Source organism: Eleutherodactylus coqui, chromosome 8, assembly GCF_035609145.1.
Source record: "Eleutherodactylus coqui strain aEleCoq1 chromosome 8, aEleCoq1.hap1, whole genome shotgun sequence".
Taxonomy (NCBI): Eukaryota; Metazoa; Chordata; class Amphibia; order Anura; family Eleutherodactylidae; genus Eleutherodactylus; species Eleutherodactylus coqui.
In genome coordinates, this window is record NC_089844.1 from 171,775,361 (window position 1) to 171,796,354 (window position 20,994).

The 20,994-nt window shown below is 46.7% G+C and overlaps 1 protein-coding gene across 1 annotated transcript in view; it reads right to left on the minus strand.

The window, feature by feature from the left end:
- Positions 1-20,994, minus strand: part of LOC136577180 (nuclear factor 7, brain-like) — a 407,170-nt gene that overhangs the window by 238,409 nt on the left and 147,767 nt on the right. The window lies entirely within an intron of this gene.

The following is a 20,994-nucleotide window of genomic DNA, read 5'->3' on the forward strand; positions in this document are numbered from 1 at the left end:
ACAGTGACCCCAGTAATAATAGTCACCCTGAAACACATAGTGGCCTCAGTAGTAAGGATCTCCCATAGTGGCCCTGTAAGTAATCCTCCCATATTGACCCCAGTAGTAATAGTGACTCCCCGATAAAGGCTGCAGTAATAATAGTGATCATCATAGTAGTATCCCTATATTGGTGGCCCTAGTAATAATAGTGCCCCATGTAGTGGCTTCAGTAGTAATAGTCCCCTATATTGACCCCAGTAGTAATATGTGACCCCCATAGTAATCCCAGCAGTAATAGAGCCCCCTATATTGGCTCAAGTTGTAATAGAGACCTCTCCTAATGGCCTCTGGCCAGGCAGCATCCCTACAGGTGTTCCACTCACCTTGCTTGCAACTTCTGTCCGGCATCAGCCGCTTCTGAGTCTGTGACCGCTGACCTCTCCCCTCAGCATCTGTGCTGCATGCCGGACGGCGCACAGAGACATCGGGGAAGAAAGGTCAGCGGTCACAGACTCCACACTGGTGTTGCTGGACCAGAGTTGGTTGGGTAAGTGGAAGGCTTGTTAGCGTGCTGCACAGCCGGTGGGCCACATAAAATGAGTTGGCGGGCTGGATTCGGCCTACAGGCCTTGTGTGTGACATGTGTGGTCTACAAGGTATGCCTGATGCTATTTGGCATATATTGTCACCATGGAAAACAATGCAGTGTTTAACTGTATCCAAAAATAATGGCGTGCAAGGCGCCTTCATTTGCAGATCTTAGGAACGTGAATGCATTCCTCCCAACCTTCTAGGATCCTTCGGGACAGTCCCGGATTTTGGCAGTTGTCCCATCTACCCAGGATGCAGGAGGCATATCCACTGGGGACCAGTGGAAGTGCATATATAAATTATCTAGTTAACAAGAACCAAATCCAGTAGTAGCATACCCATTGTGGTCCATTGTCTATCTTCATACCTCACATGGGACCTGGGAGCTGTCAAACCGGTGTGGCCTAAAAAGAAAACATGAGTCAGGTACATTTTGACTTAGGGTGACGACCCACTACAGTTTTTTTTAACTGCAAAATTCGCAGCGTTGTTTTTGCTGGGGTCTATGGGACTTGTAATGTTAAAATCGCGATCGCGCAAAATCACGATTTCGCGGTAAATTGCGATTTGCGCGATTGCGATTTTAACATTACAAGTTCCATAGACTCCTGCAGAAAAAAAAACGCTGCAAAATTTGGAGTGAAAAAAAACTGTAGTGGGTAGTCACCCTTAAGGCCTCATGTCCACGGGCAAAAGATGAATTTAAATCCGCAGCGGATCACCCGCATGCGGATCCGCATCCCATAGGGATGCATTGACCACCCGCGGGTAGATAAATACCCGTGGATGGTCAATAAAAGGGAATAAAATAAAAATGGAGCATGAAAAAAAATGGACATGCTCCATTTTCATGCGGGTCTCCCGCGGGGACGGCTCCCGTAGGCTTCTATTGAAGCCTATGGAAGCCGTCCGGATCCGCGGGAGACCTAAAATAAGAATAACTTACCCGCAGCGGACAGGGCAGCTCTTCTTTTATTTACGTCCGGATCTTCTTTCTTCGGCCCGGCGGATGCCGAGCACATCCGCCAGCCGAAGAAAGAAGATCCGGCCGTGAAGAAGAGAAGATCTGCCCGGTCCGCTGCGGGTGAGTTAATTCTTATTTTAAGTGCTCATGTCCGCGGGGCAGGAGGGACCCGCTATGGATCCTCCTGATTTTCCCCGTGGACATGAGGCCTAAGGGGATCTGTCAGCAGCTATAAACAAAGTTATGGTTCTCATAGGACAAGTTCCCCAAATGTTTTTATACTAACCTCCTAGTGTAAAGGTACCTTAGCACGGGGTAATTACCTTCCAAGTAATTGCTTCAAACAGTGCTTACGAGTGATAGACACGGCCCCCGACATGGCACTCGCATTGTGTGAAAAATATGGGGGAAAATCACCCATTATTCCCTATGGGAGAAAAAAACCTACCGCATGAAACTCACAGGTCCATTATTTATTGTTCTGCACCCAAAGGGAAGAATGGCCGATTCTTCAACAGAATCAACTAAAAATTTGCTCCAATTTTTCTCTCACATCACACTGTTTTTTTTCTGTGCATCTCTCCGTATAGAAGCATCCTTAACCCCTTAAGGACAGGACCTATTTTGGGCTTAAGGACGCAACGATTTTTGGCAGATTTTAATCGCCATATTTCAAAAGCCATAACTTTTTTCTTTTCCGTCGACGCGGCCGTATGAGGGCTTGTTTTTTGCATAGCAAACTGTAGCTTTTATCGGTTCCAGTTTTGGGTACATGGACTACATTGTAAAACTTTTAGTATTTTTTTTTTTGATCGCAGGGAGAAAAAACGCAATAAATCTGCCATAGATTTTTTTGGGGGGTTTTTAAAGCGTTAATTATGCAGCATTAATGACGCAAACTATTTTTTCTACGGGCTGGTACAATTACGAGGATACCAAAATTCTTACATTTTTTTTATTTTTTTTATTTTGTTTTTGCACTTCTCTGCAATAAAAACGCTTTTTTTAAAAAAAAATCTTTTTTTTTTCTAATTCTGCATTCAAAGTCCTATAACTTTTTTATATTTCCATGTATGGAGCTCTGTGGGGGCTTATTTTTTGCAAGAGAAGCTGTAGTTTTTATTGGTACCATTTGGGGGTACATACGGCTTTTTTTGATCATTTATTTTGTGGTTTTGGGAGGCAAAATGCTAAAAATTAGCATTTTGCCTCAGTTTTTTAGTGTTTTTTTTTTAACGTTTTTTGCCGTGCAGGATAAAAAGCTTAAGTTCAACTTATTGTACGCTTCATTAATGACTCGACAATACCAAATATGTGGGATTTTTTATGCTAATATAAGAAACAGCCTCAAAAAAGGTGGTTTTTTTTGCATTTTTAATTTTTGTACATTATTTTGATCTTTTTTTTTACACCATTTGTGTCCCTCTGAGGGATTTACACCATACAAGCTCTGATCGCTATGATAAGACATTGCAGAACTTCTCTCCTGCAATGCCTTATCACTTATTACAGCGATCATAGGCAACAGCAATACAGGACGCTGGTATCTGGCATCCTGTTACCATGGCAAGCAGCAGGGCTCTCTGCGATTATATCATGAGAGCCCGAGTGCGCTCCCTCTGTGAACTCTTCCTATGCCGTGATCTACATAGATCGCGGCAGGGAAGGGGTTAACAGCAGGGGGCGCATCTCCGATGTCCCCCGCTGTTGCAGCAGGAGGCCGGCTATCAGTGACAGCCGGCTCCCACTACTGGATAGCGCGAGATGGCTTATGATCTCGTGCTATCCACATGACGTCAGGGTACGTCCAGTTGTGGGAAGTACCCCGCAACCATGACGTACCCTTATGTCATATGGAGGGACGGGGTTAATGATGATGTATTGCAGAATATTGTACATGAGATCAGATGATCACTAGTTAAAGTCCCATACGGGGACTAAAAGAAGTAAAAAGAAGATAACATTTTTCTATAATTATTTGTACATTGAAAATGATTGACAGTAAATAAAAAAAAATCCAATTGTTTATTCGGCAGATTGAACACCGTCAGTTTAATGAAAAAAAACACACAATGCTAGAATTGCGCATTTTTGGGTCACCAATAAAAGATTAAATAAAGGTAGATAAAGGAGATTAAGCAAGAAAAACAATGCAGTAGATGTGCAATTTCTTTATGAATGCGCCTCTGAAGGTAAGCTTCAATAAGAACTACAAGGGGGTCGCCGGGAGCTGAACCACGCCGCTCTGCACATATCTGTATAGTGCTATGTAGCTATTGGCTGAAGGTGCGGGGCCAGTATCGTTACACCCCATATGGGGCAGGGAGTTTTTATATAACATAAGCCAAATATACAGTACGGCCCCCAAATAGCCTGAACAGAACCCACTATAATGGGGTCCATCCACCTTCTGGTATTCTGGTCAGCAATAATCCAGTGTAGATTCAATATTTCATCAGGGATTTCCCGCTGGATCCGCGCCGGAGATTCCTTACGAAACCTCTAACGCAGATGTGAACGGGGCCGTACAGAGGAGCATACAACACTGAAATGATCCTTACGTACCCCGCAGGGGGCGCTTGTCCTGCAGAGGCATCCGGGATCACCGCTTGAAGCTCTTCCATGGCGTGTACTGAGTAGATGCTGGTCTGGTGGGCTGAGAGTTTTCTGATGGAATGCAGACAGCTGTCACAAATGAGCCCCCTGTGATGTCATTAAACAGAAGACTATGATGTCACCGACTAAGGGAGACACTTCACTGTAAACCAGATATCACTAGTAGGCCCCACTATATATAAATGATCTAATTCACTAACACAGGATTAACACATAACCTTCATTGATTGCATTAAAATAATACTCCTATCTCGTGTCATTTTGTAACATGTTAGTCAGTGATTCATCCGCCGACTGAAGGGTGAAGCCTGAGCGTAGTAGAGCTGAGCAAGAACAGTTCATCACTTAGAGCGCTCTCAGAGCAGGCCATTAAGTTTCTTAAATGTGAAGAAAGAGACATTTTAGGGCAGTTCAATTGATCAAAACAGTCTAAAACAAAAACTGCCCTTCTTGTCCATAGCCACCAATCAGAACTCAGCTTGTGCTGCCCTTCTTAGTGCCTCACACAGTAATAGTGCCCACCACAAGAGTAATAGTGCCCTCCTCTGGGCCATAATCATCCCTCTTTTCCCCCTAAATGGTAATAAAAATCTTGTAGTAACCCTGAATATAATACACCTTCTATGCCCACTAAAGTAAGTGCCCTGTGTGTGCCTCCAGAAAGTAATAGTGCCCTGGGTGTGCCTCCAGAAAGTAATAGTGCCATGTGTGTGCCTCCAGAAAGTAATAGTGCCCTGTGTGTGCCTCCAGAAAGTAATAGTGCCATGTGTGTGCCTCCAGAAAGTAATAGTGCCCTGTGTGTGCCTCCAGAAAGTAATAGTGCCCTGTGTGTGCCTCCAGAAAGTAATAGTGCCCTCTGTGCCCCCACAAAGTCACTGTACTCTTCTGTGCTCCCACAAAGTTATAGTGTGCCAGTGTGCCCTGCGTCCTCACAAAGTAATAGTACCTGTTGGGCATGCCTCCATAGATAATACCCTCTATGGCTACAGAATAATAGTGCCCTCTGTGTGTATCTGCACATAGTAATGGCCGTTCACATCCGTGTTAGCACCCATTAGCGATGTTCTCTGTTTTTGGAGCAGGAAAACGGAACTAAACATTTCATTTTTTCTATGGTTTTTTTTAAAAACCGGAAATGTTTCTGTTTGTTTACGTTTAATTTTCGTTTTTTAAACAGAGCAAACAGCGCGGTCTGCGGCGCTGTTTGTTCAGCGCGGTCTGCGGCGCTATTTGTTCAGCGCGGTCTGCGGTGCTATTTGTTCAGCGCGGACTGCGGCGCTATTTGTTCAGCGCGGTCTACGGCGCTATTTGTTCAGCGCGGTCTGCGGCGCTATTTGTTCAGCGCGGTCTGCGGCGCTATTTGTTCAGCGCGGACTGCGGCGCTATTTGTTCAGCGCGGTCTGCGGCGCTATTTGTTCAGCGCGGTCTGCGGCGCTATTTGTTCAGCGCGGTCTGCGGCGCTATTTGTTCAGCGCGGTCTGCGGCGCTATTTGTTCAGCGCGGTCTGCGGCGCTATTTATTCAGCGGGGTCTCCGGCGCAATTTGTTCAGCGCGGTCTGCGGCGCTATTTGTTCAGCGCGGTCTGCGGCGCTATTTGCTCAGCGCGGTCTGCGGCGCTATTTGTTCAGCGCGGTCTGCGGCGCTATTTGTTCAGCGCGGTCTGCGGCGCTATTTGTTCAGCGCGGTCTGCGGCGCTATTTGTTCAGCGCGGTCTGCGGCGCTATTTGTTCAGCGCGGTCTGCGGCGCTATTTGTTCAGCGCGGTCTGCGGCGCTATTTGTTCAGCGCGGTCTGCGGCGCTATTTGTTCAGCGCGGTCTGCGGTGCTATTTGCTCAGTGCGGTCTGCGGCGCTATTTGTTCAGCGCGGTCTGCGGCGCTATTTGTTCAGCGCGGTCTGCGGCGCTATTTGTTCAGCGCGGTCTGCGGCGCTATTTGTTCAGCGCGGTCTGCGGCGCTATTTGTTCAGCGCGGTCTGCGGTGCTATTTGTTCAGCGCGGTCTGCGGCGCTATTTGTTCAGCGCGGTCTGTGGTGCTATTTGTTCGGCGCCGTCTGCGGCGCTATTTGTTCAGTGCGGTCTGCGGTGCTATTTGCTCAGTGTGGTCTGCGGCGCTATTTGCTCAGTGCGGTCTGCGGCACTATTTGTTCAGCGCGGTCTGCGGCGCTATTTGTTCAGCGCGGTCTGCGGCGCTATTTGTTCTGTTTATAAAATGGAAACTGAATGGAAGCGAAAGGAAACATTATTATAAAAATCCATTAAAATAAATGGGGCAAAAAATGTAAACATTTAATTCCATTTCTCGGCTCCTATAGAGGAACAGAAATCTCTATCGCTGAGCGACTGCCCCAGCGGGCAATGTGCTTCCCCATACCCGACTCCGCTTTCTGCTCTGAAGCAACGGACGGAGAGCAGGAGGAGGAGTTGGTATGTGAGTAAAAACTGCCGCGCGGTGACAGCGGCTCAGCGGGACCTGAAAGCCATTAAACAGATGACCGCCATCACTGCTGTTCGGTTGCCCCTCCGCTCGTTTTCACAGGTGGGCTGCTGAACAGCGACGCTATAGTGGGGGCCTTTTTGGGGATGGGGGCCCTGACCACCAGCCGGTATGCCTCCCCCCTCCCTAAATACTAAGGTTTTAGATTTAGAAAAAACAACGTAGACATGAACATCTTTTATCTTAAAAGAAAACCCTATATGAACCAGAAGGGTCGCGTCTATCTCTGTCCGGCAGCCATCTTGTCCAATCTGACTTTAACTCCAAAATGTCCATAACACAAATCCCCAGTATACCGCTCACCTTCTGGGAACGACATACATTGCGTCGCCTGGATAGAAATATACCGCCACCCTCATGCGACTAATACAAAGTCCATCTAATCATGTTGTCGTTACTAGGTGACATAGTACAGCAGGCCTCGTCGCCCATAGCAACCAATCACAGAGCAGCTCGCATTTCTCCACAGCAGCTTCACAAATGTAAGCTGAGCTCTGATTGGTTGCTATGGGTGACCAGGCCTGCTGTTTGTTTGTTCTGATAACTGAGGTGTCTTAAATATTCACCATATTTTGTTGATTTTCAATACTTTCTCAGGAATTACAGTCCCTGGAAAAGGAAGTTGAGTGGAGCAAGTAGCCAGAAACATGGCTGCCATGTTATGTAATGCTTGTATATACTATGTATTCTCAGGAGCGTCGCCCATCCTGCCTCTATACAGTAACCCGCAATAACTCACAAACCCAAATATTCCTCATACAGATGTATTTATTATAATGTAACATTAACCCCTGCTCAGCCGAATCCCACTGTAGTGCATTATATAGACAGATTAAGCAGAGCCCAATGTGTCATTTAAAGGGGTATTCCCAGAATATCATATATTATCAATCCACCTGTATAGTGCTATGTAGCTATTGGCTGAAGGTGCGGGGCCAGTATCGTTACACCCCATATGGGGCAGGGAGTTTTTATATAACATAAGCCACATATACAGTACGGCCCCCAAATAGCCTGAACAGAACCCACTATAATGGGGTCCATCCACCTTCTGGTATTCTGGTCAGCAATAATCCACTGTAGATTCAATATTTCATCAGGGATTTCCCGCTGGATCCGTGCCGGAGATTCCTTACGAAACCTCTAACGCAGATGTGAACGGGGCCGTACAGAGGAGCATACAACACTGAAATGATCCTTACGTACCCCGCAGGGGGCGCTCGTCCTGCAGAGGCATCCGGGATCACCGCTTGAAGCTCTTCCATGGCGTGTACTGCGTAGATGCTGGTCTGGTGGGCTGAGAGTTTTCTGATGGAATGCAGACAGCTGTCACAAATGTGATGTCATTAACCCCTTAAGGACCAGGTTGTTTTGTATCTTAAAGGGGTTGTCTCGCGGCGAAAGTCAAAATTTTTTTTTCCTACTTACCCCCGCATTCTGCCCTGTTAAAATCAATCCCGTTTGATATTTAAAAAAAAAAAAATCACTTACCTGCATCCCCGTTCGCACAGCATCTTCTTTTCTTCTTTTAAAGATGGCCGCCAGTCCTTTCCCAATGGTGCACCGCGGTTTTCTCCCATTGTGCACCGCGGGTCTTCTCCCATGGTGCACCATGGATTGTCTTCTCCTTCCTTGCGTTCCACTGCCGATACAGCCACCTCATTGGCTGATTGGCACCACGTGACGGAGGCGGAGCTACGATGACGACGCGCAGACCAGCTCTCCGGCGCTCTCACGCCGGAGTGGCCCCATTCACCAGGCAGAAGACCGGACAGCGCAAGCGCGTCTAAAGCAGCCAGGAGAGACACAGAAATTAGACGGCACCATGGAGACGGGGACGCCAGCAACGGAGTGGGTAACTGAATAACTTCTGTATGGCTCCTATTTAATGCACGATGTATATTACAAAGTGCATTAATATGGCCATACAGAAGTGTATAACCCCACTTCTGCCGCGGGAAAACCCCTTTAAGGACCACTTTTTAGGGATTTTACCCATGTGGCGGTTTTACTGCTCTATTTTTTTTCCTTTAGCTACCAAAATTATTTTTGCTGCGTTTTTTTTCCGTGACATATAGGACTATTTTTTTAATATCTTTTTCACTGACTTTTTATTCCGTTTTTTAGTTTTATTGGGGGTAAAGTGCTAAAAAAAAATGATTTTTTTAACATTTATAGTTTTTTTTAAATTATTTTTATATTTACACTATAATAAAGTATAGGAATTGGTTCCTCTATTTGTTTCGGACGTTTTGATATATAGTATATATGGTTTTGGTTTACAGGGCGCATACGGCGACGGTTTTTGTTGGCGTCTGCTTTGTGTTATTCTCTTTCTTATGTATATATTGTTGTTTTATTCTGTTATTTTGTTTTACTGATGTATGTAATTGTGTATTTTACTATCTGTGTCCCCCATGATGTCATATAAGACCTCTGGGGGACATTCACATTTTTTTCCCCCTTTATTTGACACTTTCCCACTGTAGCTAGGGTGTCCATAGGAGCCCCAGTTACAGGGGAAAGCAACCCCTCTGGTGACATTAGTCACTTGCAGAGCTGCCACGGTCTAGTCTGACCCTCCAGCTCTGCAGTAGCAGGGAATCCCAGGAGGTCACATGACCCCCCGAGGCTCCCGTAGTGAAAGTACTTCTTACTTTCACTTTCCCAATACAGTGCTCATTGAGCACTGCATATCGGGGAAGCAGAAGGCAGGAAGGGTTAAAAACCCCTCCTGCCTTCTGCTCCGGGTTATCAGCTGTCACTAACAGCTGATAACCCATTCCTGGCTCTGACTGATTGCAGAGGCAGGAGACTTAGATCACCACCGTAATTTTACTATCGGCGGTGCTCTAAGCCCAGGACCAGCCGCCGTAAATTTACGGTGGCTGGTCCTAAATGGGTTAAACAGAACACTATGATGTCACCGACTAAGGGGAGACACTTCACTGTGAGGGTGCGTTCACAAGAGCGTATATCGGCTCGGTTTTCACGCCGAGCCGATATACGTTGTCCTCATGTGCAGGGGGGGAGGCTGGAAGAGCCCAGGAGCAGGAACTGAGCTCCCGTCCCCTCTCTGCCTCCTCTCCACTCCAGGATGTCCATTGCACTATTTGCAATGAAGAGAGGCGGGACGGGGCGGGGCTAATTCGTGGCCCTTAGCCCCACCCCCGTCCCACCTTCTCTAATTTAAAATAGTGCAGAGGGGCGGAGAGGAGGCAGAGAGGGGGCGGGAGCCTCAGTTCCTGCTTCTGGCTCTTCCAGGCTCCCCCCCCCCTGCACATGAGGAGGATGTATATCGGCTCGGCGTGAAAACCGAGCCGATATACGCTCTTGTGAACGCACCCTTAAACCAGATATCACTAGTAGGCCCCACTATATATAAATGATCTAATTCACTAATTAACACAGGATTAAAACAGAACCTTCATTGATTGCATTAAAATAATACTCCTATCTCGTGTCATTTTGTAACATGTTAGTCAGTGATTCATCCGCCGACTGAAGGGAGAAGCCTGAGATACAGACAAAAAAAGGACATATTGTGATGTTGTTCACACAGATCATCAGTCCCTGTGAAAAAACACCTATTTAAGTAGCCTAATTGGCTCTAATGGGTCTGTGTGATGTCTGCGAAATACACAGACATTACATGGATTGGAAATCTACCTGTTTAAAGGGACACTACGCCGTTTTCTATATGGATGTCATTGACAAGGATCCCAAACTCAAGACTCCCCTCTATGAACAAGAGTAGATTCTATTTGACTCTGTATTACATGGTTGCTCATTCATTTCAAGGAAATGTGTCATCAGAAAATAAACTTTTATATAAATGACATTTTGTTTTAAAAATATTTTTTAAGAATTTTTTTGTATGTTTTCTAATTTACTGTATTTAAAAAAAAATCATAAAATCCTGCATTTTTCATACTGACCACAGAGCCTCATAGAAGGCTGATACTTCCTGATCTGTGGAGAAAACTTTGCAGCAGCCATCTTGCTCACATCACAGGCAGGATTACACTGAGAGGTGAAACCTATATGTAGATAAAACAGGCTCCACCATTCACTATAGGTGATCGGCTGTAACTATCTACTCCCTCCCTGCAAAATGATCCTCACTCAGGTCACAGAACATGTCTACAACAGTCTCACATAAAAGTCAATGGGTTCCCTCCTGTCCAATCAGATCCCTGAATGCTGTTACATACAGCTCAGGAAATCTAAGATGTTTCAGAATTTAGTTTTAATTAATAAACAACACAAATGGTTCTTCAGTCCTTTTAAATGGCGCATTATATAACACTGCGTTTTTCCTGCTGTTGGTGTTATAGACGCTGGACCTGCATTGATCAGTTGATCACTAGAGTAGTTTTATTCTATAGAGGTAGACCAGATGGAACCCTTTTAATCCTGTACTGTAGAGATCTGCTATACTGCATGGCGTACATCACTGCTTTGGGCTGATGGGTCTAAGGCCGTGCTCACACGAACGGGTCATACTCGACGTGTGGATATCCGCAGCGAAAGACCTGCAAATGATTACGGAAACTAATCACGAGTGGTTGTATATGCGTGCAGTATCCGTGCGGATGTACGCATATGGACAGCGTATTGTCCACGTGGAAGAAAGATGGCAAGAAGGGTATGACATCAGAAAGTAGATCAGTCCCATTGCCTGGATCCTCTTCCATGTAGGCAGTGAAGTGACTTCTGCAATTATACAGGCCAACCAATAAGAATCAGTGTACTACGAGTGACTACTTCTCACCAACACTGAACACATTAGATGGATGTTCTAAGAGGGAGCAAAAAGAAGAGCAGGGGTGCAATAACAAGTATTTAAAGGGGTTGTCCCGCGGCAGCAAGTGGGTCTATACACTTCTGTATGGCCATATTAATGCACTTTGTAATGTACATTGTGCATTAATTATGAGCCATACAGAAGTTATAAGAAGTTTTTCACTTACCTGCTCCGTTGCTAGCGTACTCGTTTCCATGGAGCCGACTAATTTTCGGCGTCTAATGGCCAAATTAGCCGCGCTTGCGCAGTCCGGGTCTTCTTCTTTTCTCAATGGGGCCGCTCGTGCAGCTCCGCCCCGTCACGTGCCGATTCCAGCCAATCAGGAGGCTGGAATCGGCAATGGACCGCACAGAAGCCCTGCGGTCCACCGAGGGTGAAGATCCCGGCGGCCATCTTCAACCGGTAAGTAAGAAGTCACCGGAACGCGGGGATTCAGGTAAGCGCTGTGCGGTTTTTTTTTTTAAGTCCCTGCATCGGGGTTGTCTCGCGCCGAACGGGGGGGGGGGGGGGGGGGGGTTTAAAAAAAAAAAAAAACCGTTTCGGCGCGGGACAACCCCTTTTAGAGCAATATCCAGAGCCAGGGAAGTTTTTACGGATGATTCTAATTAAAAAATTATGTTTTGCCTGATGTCACAGATAAATAGAATATTTAATTATATATTTTACCCCTTTAATGCTGTTCCATTTTTCTCTCATGCAACTTTTAGGCTGGCTTCACATAGGGCGGATTAGCCGCGGAAATTCTATGCGGAATTTCGCCGCGGCAGATCCGCTGCGGCTAAGCCGGCAGAAGCCGCTGCTGCGGCGCAGATTTGCCGACCGCAGGATGTCCATTTTTTTTCCCGCTGCGGTCACGCTCTCCTCTATGGGAGCGTCAGCCGCAGCGGAAGAGCGTGCGGCCGCTTCTAAACTGCGGCGGGTTTTGAAGCAGCAGTTCTGCTGGCGAAAAACTCACGTTTTTTCACTGCGGCCAAACCGCGAGATTTCCGCCAAGAATCTGCCCTGTGTGACCCCAGCCTTAGGCTGCATTCACACGAACGTATATCGGTTCAGTTTTCACACCGAGCCGATATACGTCGTTCTCATCTGCAGGGGGGGGGGAGATGGAAGAGCCAGGAGCAGAAACTGAGCTCCCGCCCCCTCTCTGCCTCCTCTCCACCCCTCTGCACTATTTGCAAAAAAAAGGAGTCAGGACAGGGCGAGGCTAAGTTCCGCAAATTAGCCCCGCCCCTGTCCCGCCTCTCCCCATTGCAAATAGTGCAGAGGGGCGGAGAGGAGGCAGAGAGGGGGCGGGAGCTCAGTTCCTGCTCCTGGCTCTTCCAGGCTCCCCCCTTGCAGATGAGGACAATGGTATCCAAGGAGGCGGCAGCATCAACGGTGTAAAGATAGTAAAAAAAGGGTTTTATTGCTCCATAAAATGGCGACGTTTCGACTTAATCTAAGTCTTTTTCAAGCCTGGAGCAATAAAACCCTTTTTTTACTATCTTTACACCGTTGATGCTGCCGCCTCCTTGGATACCATTGCATTTATTTGGGGTTTGGTTCATGACCCCACAGGTGGCTTGGCATATACAGACTGGAACCTCTGCACTGAAGTGCATGTGTTAGGTGTGCTGCGGGACTTTCCTATTTTTGCAGATGAGGACGACGTATATCGGCTCGGCGTGAAAACCGAGCAGATATACGTTCATGTGAATCCAGCCTCAGCCTCAAGAAAAAGAGAAAAATTCTGCATGTCAATAAATATCATTTGTAATGCCAGTACAGCTAATAATTGATATGAGCCTCAGCCATCACTCACCTACTGTCAGCGCCATTCACACAATCACTCTAATCCGCTGCTGACACATTCAGCTGCACTATTTTCGGAGCTAGCTCTAAATCATTTATGGAAAGTTCCTACAGGAAGCTGAATTCTCTATATGAGCAGCTCCGGGTAAATTATGAGAAATTTCACATTTTAACAACATTTTATAATAAAGTGTAAGTTGCAATAAATTCCCCGTGTTACAGTATATAGAAGTCTAATAAAACATCTGTTACGTCCGACTTGGACTGAACACATACTTACACAGAATATAAACATGGGTAACACAAATACATAATAAGGAAACACCCAAAAGGAAAACTTGGACTCTGATCCTCAGGGTGCATTCACATGAACGTATATCGGCTCGGTTTTCACGCCGAGCCGATATACGTCCTCCTCACCTGCAGCGGGGGGAGCCTGGAAGAGCCAGAAGCAGGAACTGAGGCTCCCGCCCCCTCTCTGCCTCCTCTCCGCCCCTCTGCACTATTTTCAATTAGAGGAGGCGGGACGGGGGCGGGGCTAAGGGCCGTGAATTAGCCCCGCCCCATCCCACCTCTCCCCATTGAAAATAGTGCAGAGAGGTGGAGAGGAGGCAGAGAGGGGGCGGGAGCTCAGTTCCTGCTCCTGGGCTCTTCCAGCCTCCCCCCCCCTGCACATGAGGACGACGTATATCGGCTCGGCGTGAAAACCGAGCCAATATACGTTCGTCTGAATGCAGCCTAAACCTTCAAATACAAGAAGACCCTAGCTATAAGCAGAGCGATCACCCTGATGAGGGTGGCCACAGGTCAAAAACCTGTGGAAACTGTAACTTTGCCTAGATAGTGACATGAAATAGTGGCAAAAGTTAGATTACACTAAAATATATACAACCACGAGTGCAGGAAAAAGGATGTGCTAACACCCCACATAAATAAGTAGAACAAAAGTAGATTTATCTTAAAGGGGGTTTCCATGGAGAATACTATTGATAACCTATTCTCAGGATAGGTCATCAATAGCTGATTGGCTGGGGTCTATTGCTCATTGAAATCAAAGCGAGCCTTGCCTGCAGTTACAAGTGCTAGCCACTTCACAGAGGTCAGAGCAGAGACTTCCACTGCTCGTGCTCCAACCTCTGTGTAATTGTGGCACTGTGAGCAGGCACACAATCAGCTGATCGGTCAGGGTCTAATGCGAAGGGACCCTAGCTGATGAACTATTTTCAGGACAGGTCATCAATAGTTGATCAATAGTATTTTCCCTGGGAAACCCCTTTAACTGAGATGCAGTTCCAACCCAGAAGCTGCCAACAAGACTAGAAACCCCTCCACACAGAAAGTATAACCAGCACCTACTGTTCAGAAGATCTGGTTTAAATAACCAAACAAAACTGGCTGAGCAGCCAACTACTTCAGCCGGTCAATTAATCACTTAACGGCAATCAATAGTTAACTCCCTGCTAACCAGTGGTGACAGAAATTGAACACATTGCAACATGGCAGATCACGTGGGCCAATGCTGCGATGCCATCCCGGTCCCTCAACTGTCTGCCAGCCACACCGTGGCACCATCTTTTAGGATGGTGGTGGTACTTTGGAATGAGGCATTGTGATTCACACAGTCAGGTACCTATTTATTGATTGTTCAACTTTTTTACTCTGTCTGTGGCCGACCTTTTGCAACCTATGTGCACAGAGCTTATCACTTGTCACTTTTGCAATAGGGTCCACTGATTCAACAGTATGCAGACAGGGGAATTGCCATATAAAGAAGCTTGACAACAACTACTCACATACCTTCCACATACTGGGAGGGTAGCTAGCCAACATTAAACTTGCATATAGATAAGGCATACAAGGGGCACCATTCTCACTGATACGTGTAATGCATCATGCAGGTTTACAGCCAATTAATGGGGCTCCATACGATAAAGTCTGGCAGGTTGCCCTGCGGGGGAATCAAATCTATTCAAGAAAATACTGCCATTGGCAATACTTCCTGATACAAGAATACAAACGCAGGTATAAGCACCACTTTCAACAACAAGCAGACCAGCAAACTGCTGTATGGAGAGGTAGCACAAGTGCAAAGTACTGTCACACTACTCCCACACCTACCGCTTATTGGGGGGCTGTCCAGCATTAGACTTGCACTGGGGATTCTCTTTCTACAAAATAGCAGCTTTCGAAGGTGAAAGCAAACTAATTTTGACTCTTTGGCCCAGTAGTTTTGCTTTGAATAGAGGAAGGATTTAAGCAGATTAGATAAACCATCATCCATGTCAAATCAATATAATGGGACTACAAAAAAGATGTCTAGACGGCAACAGCTCCAACTTTTTCCTGCACAAAATTTCCAAATTACGGCAAAATCCTCAAAGATAAAAACCTTCTAAACCCTGTACATCTGATCGAGGTGAAACCCTTCATGAGATTGTAACTAAGTTCATCAGTTTAGATTGTGTAACAAATATAATTGGAACATACAATCTATCTCACAAGTGTCAAACACAAGGCCTGCGGGCCGAATCCGTCCCGCTGCCTCAATTCATGTGGCCCGCGCCGACGCCGCTCACCACTAAGCAGTACCAGCTGGGGTGCTGCAGCTCCCCGCTGGCATATTAACATTTTCCACAACACTTCTGCCCTATTCAGCAATTCCAGCAACCTGATTGGTTGTTTGGTGAATCAGCCAACCCAAACAACCAATCAGGTTGCTGGAACTGCTGAATAGGGCAGAAGTGTTGTGGAAAATGTTAATATGGGAGCAGTGCAGACAGCAAGGAGGAGGTAAGTATGTGGGTTAATGGTAACTGCTGAGAGGGTGGGGGGTGTTAATGGTGGCTGCTAGGGGGGGGTTAATGTGGTGGCCGCTGAGGAGGGGGGGTGTAATGGTGGCTGCTGAGGGCGGGTTTAATGGTGGCTGCTGGGGGGGTTAATGGTGGCTGCTGGGTGGGGGTTAATGTGGTGGCTGCTGAGAGGGGGGTTATCGTGGCTGCTGAGGGGGGGTTAATGGTGGCTACTGAGGGGGGGTGTTAATGGTGGCTGCTGGGTGGGGGGGTTTATGGTGGCTGCTGAGGGGGGGGGTTAATGGTGGCTGCTGAGGGGGGGGGGTTAATGTTACTACTGGGGCCACTGTGGGGGTCACTATTAGGGCTCATTCACATGGACATAATTGTATTTTGGTCGCGCAAATACGCTGTGTATTTGCACAATCAAAAATGGCTTATGCCTGTATATTTGCATGTGCAAAAAAGGAACACAAATGGGCCCACTGAAATGGTGCGCAAATATGCAGTGAATACACAGGTTTCCTGCGCATTCACCATGTATTTGCGCGGCCCATTCACTTCAATGGCCTATCGGGGTGCGTAGTACGCAACAAAATAGGTCATGCTGTGTGAAAGTATCCATCATGTGAATGACTCATTGACATCAATGGCTTCTATTCACTTTCACTCCGCCGAGGACCTCGGCCTCTGCCCACACCCTCAGCAATCGCGGGCATAGAGCGGACTCTGATGCTAGTACAGTTGTGAACGTCTCATGAATGCAGTAACGCTCCGCTTCTTTGGCCCAAACCAGTGTATCAGATAACTGTGGTAACACGAGAGAAAATACATGATGCGCAATGCTGACCCCCTAACCCCAAGCAGGAGGAGGGGGTGGCCTTACTCCACCTTGTGTGACCCAAGGTGCCCTGAGATACATAGCAATGGGAAATCCATGTGTCCCAACACAGATAGCTCAACACTGCAAGGGGAAGTCCTTGAGATCCTTGGTCTCGCCTATGCTGTCAGTGTACAAAGATGGTATTACACAGGAAGAAATCAGAGTGCCCAAACATGGGAGAGTAACATCCCGCCAAGGACCTTGGCCTCGGCCAGCAATTCTGCCCTAGTCAGTCAGTGTATTTGTGCCAGATAAGTAAAACACCACGATGGGAAGTCTTGGTGCACCCATAGTATAGGCAGACCCCAGTAACATTCCTGTAGCAAGAGTATAGGCAGACCCCAGTACCATTTCTGTAGCAAAGGTATAGGCAGACCCCAGTACCATTTCTGTAGCAAAGGTATAGGCAGACCCCAGTAACATTTCTGTAGCAAGAGTATAGGCAGACCCCAGTAACATTTCTGTAGCAAGAGTATAGGCAGACCCCAGTACCATTTCTGTAGCAAAGGTATAGGCAGACCCCAGTAACATTTCTGTAGCAAAGGTATAGGCAGACCCCAGTAACATTTCTGTAGCAAAGGTATAGGCAGACCCCTGTAACATTTCTGTAGCAAGAGTATAGGCAGACCCCAGTAACATTTCTGTAGCAAAGGTATAGGCAGACCCCAGTAACATTTCTGTAGCAAAGGTATAGGCGGACCCCAGTAACATTTCTGTAGCAAAGGTATAGGCAGACCCCAGTAACATTTTTGTAGCAGAAGTATAGGCAGACCCAAGTAACATTTCTGTAGCAGAAGTATAGGCAGACCCCTGTAACATTTCTGTAGCAAGAGTATAGGCGGACCCCAGTAACATTTCTGTAGCAAGAGTATAGGCGGACCCCAGTAACATTTCTGTAGCAGAAGTATAGGCAGACCCCTGTAACATTTCTGTAGCAAGAGTATAGGCGAACCCCTGAAACATTGGTGTACCATAAGTGTAGGCGAAGGCCAGAAAAATTAGTTAGATAACAGTATAGGCGAGGGCCAGAAAAATTAGTGTACCAAGAGTACAAGTGTACCCCTGAAAAATTGCTCAACCGCGAGGGCAGGTGAAACCCTGAAAGATTTTTTAAAGATACAGCTCGCTGTTACTTAAAGGGGTTGTCTCGCGAAAGCAAGTGGGGTTAAGTACTTCTGTATGGCCATATTAATGCACTTTGTAATATACATCGTGCATTAAATATGAGCCATACAAGTTATATACTCACCTTCCCTGCGCTGGCGTCCCCGTCTCCATGGCTTCGTCTAATTTCAGTGTCTAATCTCCCGATTAGACGCACTTGCGCAGATGGGTCTTTTCCCTTCGGCTCGGTCCGGCAGCAGCGGCGTTATGGCTCCGCCCCCTTGTACGCGTCATCGCGTAGCCCCGCCCCCGTCACATGTGCCGATTCCAGCCAATCAGGATTAGATGCTGAAATTAGACGGAGCCATGGAGACGGGGACGCCAGTGCAGGGAAGGTAAGTGAATAACTTCTGTATGGCTCATGTTTAATGCACGATGTATATTACAAAGTGCATTAATATGGCCATACAGAAGTACTTAACCCCACTTGCTTTCGCGAGACAACCCCTTTAATTTGCAACAGAGCCTGGAGGCAGCCCTGTGAAAAAAATTGGTTTCTGTTAAAGTATTAATACTTTTGAAACTGTGAAAAATTTTGGGCTGCACGGGGGCGTGGCCTAGCCAGCAGCGGGAACGGGCGCCATCTCAGAAGCTCCTGAGCTGGATGCTCTTCCGAGTGAGATTGCACCCGACTCAGGTGTAATCCGAGGACCAGAAGCACACCGCTGACACCGCGGGAGGGAGAGCTCCCGATAGAGACCACCCGGAGCTCTCTGGCCGCATCTGCCGAATCGCGGCCTACTCCTCCAGGAGAATCCCCGGGCTAAAGTACAGGCCCTGCCAGACCGGAAGTTGCGGGGACGACCGCGCGCGGCCGTTTTCAGCGACCAGAACTAACAGCGGACCACAGCAGTACCCGGCCCGGGACCAGAGGAGACCGAGGTTTACCCTCCTGAGGCTGCAGAAGAGTGGAGGTGAGAGATACCCGAGGGGGGGGCGCCGCAAGTGCAAGGCCACTGAATTAATAGAGAACAGACAGGCTTTGTTAAGGGAAGAGAAGGAAGGAACAACTGTATTAGACTTCTACATGCCACGAGGTATGCACAGCTTCATAGAGTCCCGGTAGTAATAATAGGAACGGACGCAGAAAAAGCGTTCGATCGCATCAACTGGCACTATATGAAAAAGGTCCTATCTCACTTTAACTTCCCCAAACCTTTTATCGAAGCAATTTTTTCGCTATATGACAGCCCATTTGCGAGACTTAGGATCAATAACACACTATCTTCAACTTTTGAAATATGGAACGGAACCCGACAAGGGTGTCCACTTTCCCCGACCCTCTTTGTGCTGGCTTTGGAGCCGTTGTTACAGGGAGTGAGACAGCACCCCGAAATTAAAGGAATTACTGCAGGCAAACACTCGCTCTCACTAGCGGCCTTTGCCGACGATATAATGTTTACGGTATCAGACCCAGAGAGGGGAATCCCAAAACTAATAGAATACCTACACAGATTTGGAGCCATTTCGGGCTTTAAAATCAACTATGCAAAATCGAACATCCTAAATATATCAGTACCCTACGCTCGCAGCACAATATTAAAAACGCAATCCGGGTTTACATGGTCGGAGACGTCGATAGATTACCTAGGGGTGAAGATTACGAAAAAAACAGAGGACCTATACTCTACAAACTTTCTACCACTATTACCTCTTATAAAAAAATTATTACGCTCCTACGAACTACCATATATTTCATGGTTTGGCAGGAAGAACATTCTAAAATCATATGTCCTCCCAATTATACTTTATAAATTACGCATGCTACCGATCTGCATCCCCGGGTCCTTCTTTAGCACACTCCGATCTATGTTCTCCGGTTATGTTTGGAGACGGAGGAGACCCCGTCTAGCACATAGCCTACTAATCAAAAGAAGATGGGAGGGCGGAATAGACATGCCTTGCGCACACAGCTTACACCGAACAACCCAACTCTGCTATTGGATTGATCTTGTGAGTCCTACAGGAGATCCCCTTCTACAATCCTTCGCCACCAAAACACACGGAGATTCGTTACTTGATGACCTCTGGTTCCCCAACAAGTACACATATAACACAGCTAAATTTAATCCACTGATTAAAGGCCCCTGTGAGGCCTGGGATAATCTGAAGAGTCAGCTCGCACCAGATCCATCCCCGGAGACCCCCATATCCACTCTACACAAATTAATAGGTACTCACATGGATAAGGCAACTAGAAGTATCTGGGAAAAACTCTCAGGCCTAACGGTGGGGGATGTCCAAACCCAGGCAAATAAAAAAGCTGAAGAAATCCTACAAACACTGAAACTGGAGACATCATTCTCCTTCCTGCAAAAAGCACATATTACCAAGACAATAGACGCCTTTTGCAAATTATTCAAATCCACCAGACCCAGAACACCGTTTGAAAAAATGTTACATGAGGGAGTACCAAAACGCAAACTGATTACTCAACTACACAAGAAATTCATCTCCCCCCCCATAGATTCAAAACCCGGGTTCTTAAGTTCATGGGAGAACGAACTCGATATATCCCTAACACAAACGGAAATAAAAACTATATTGAGGGTGGCTTATGGTCTGACCCCATGCGTGACGTCCCAAGAAAGCCACTACAAACTAATGGCCAGATGGTATAGGACCCCACAATGGTTATTCGCATATAAATTAGCACCACACGACAGATGTTGGAGGTGTGACGCAGCAGTGGGGTCCTATAAACACATCTGGTGGGATTGCCACGTCCTTGGTAAATTTTGGAGAGAGATAGAAAAGGTGTTGAAAAATATAAAACCAGACCTGAAATTAACAGCTGACAAAGTATTTCTCTGGAGACCCTCCAAAGACTTTCACCCATTTAGAGACACACTAGTTGCTACTCTGATAGATGCGGCTAAAACACTAATCCCCTTTCTTTGGCTCCAAAAAACCC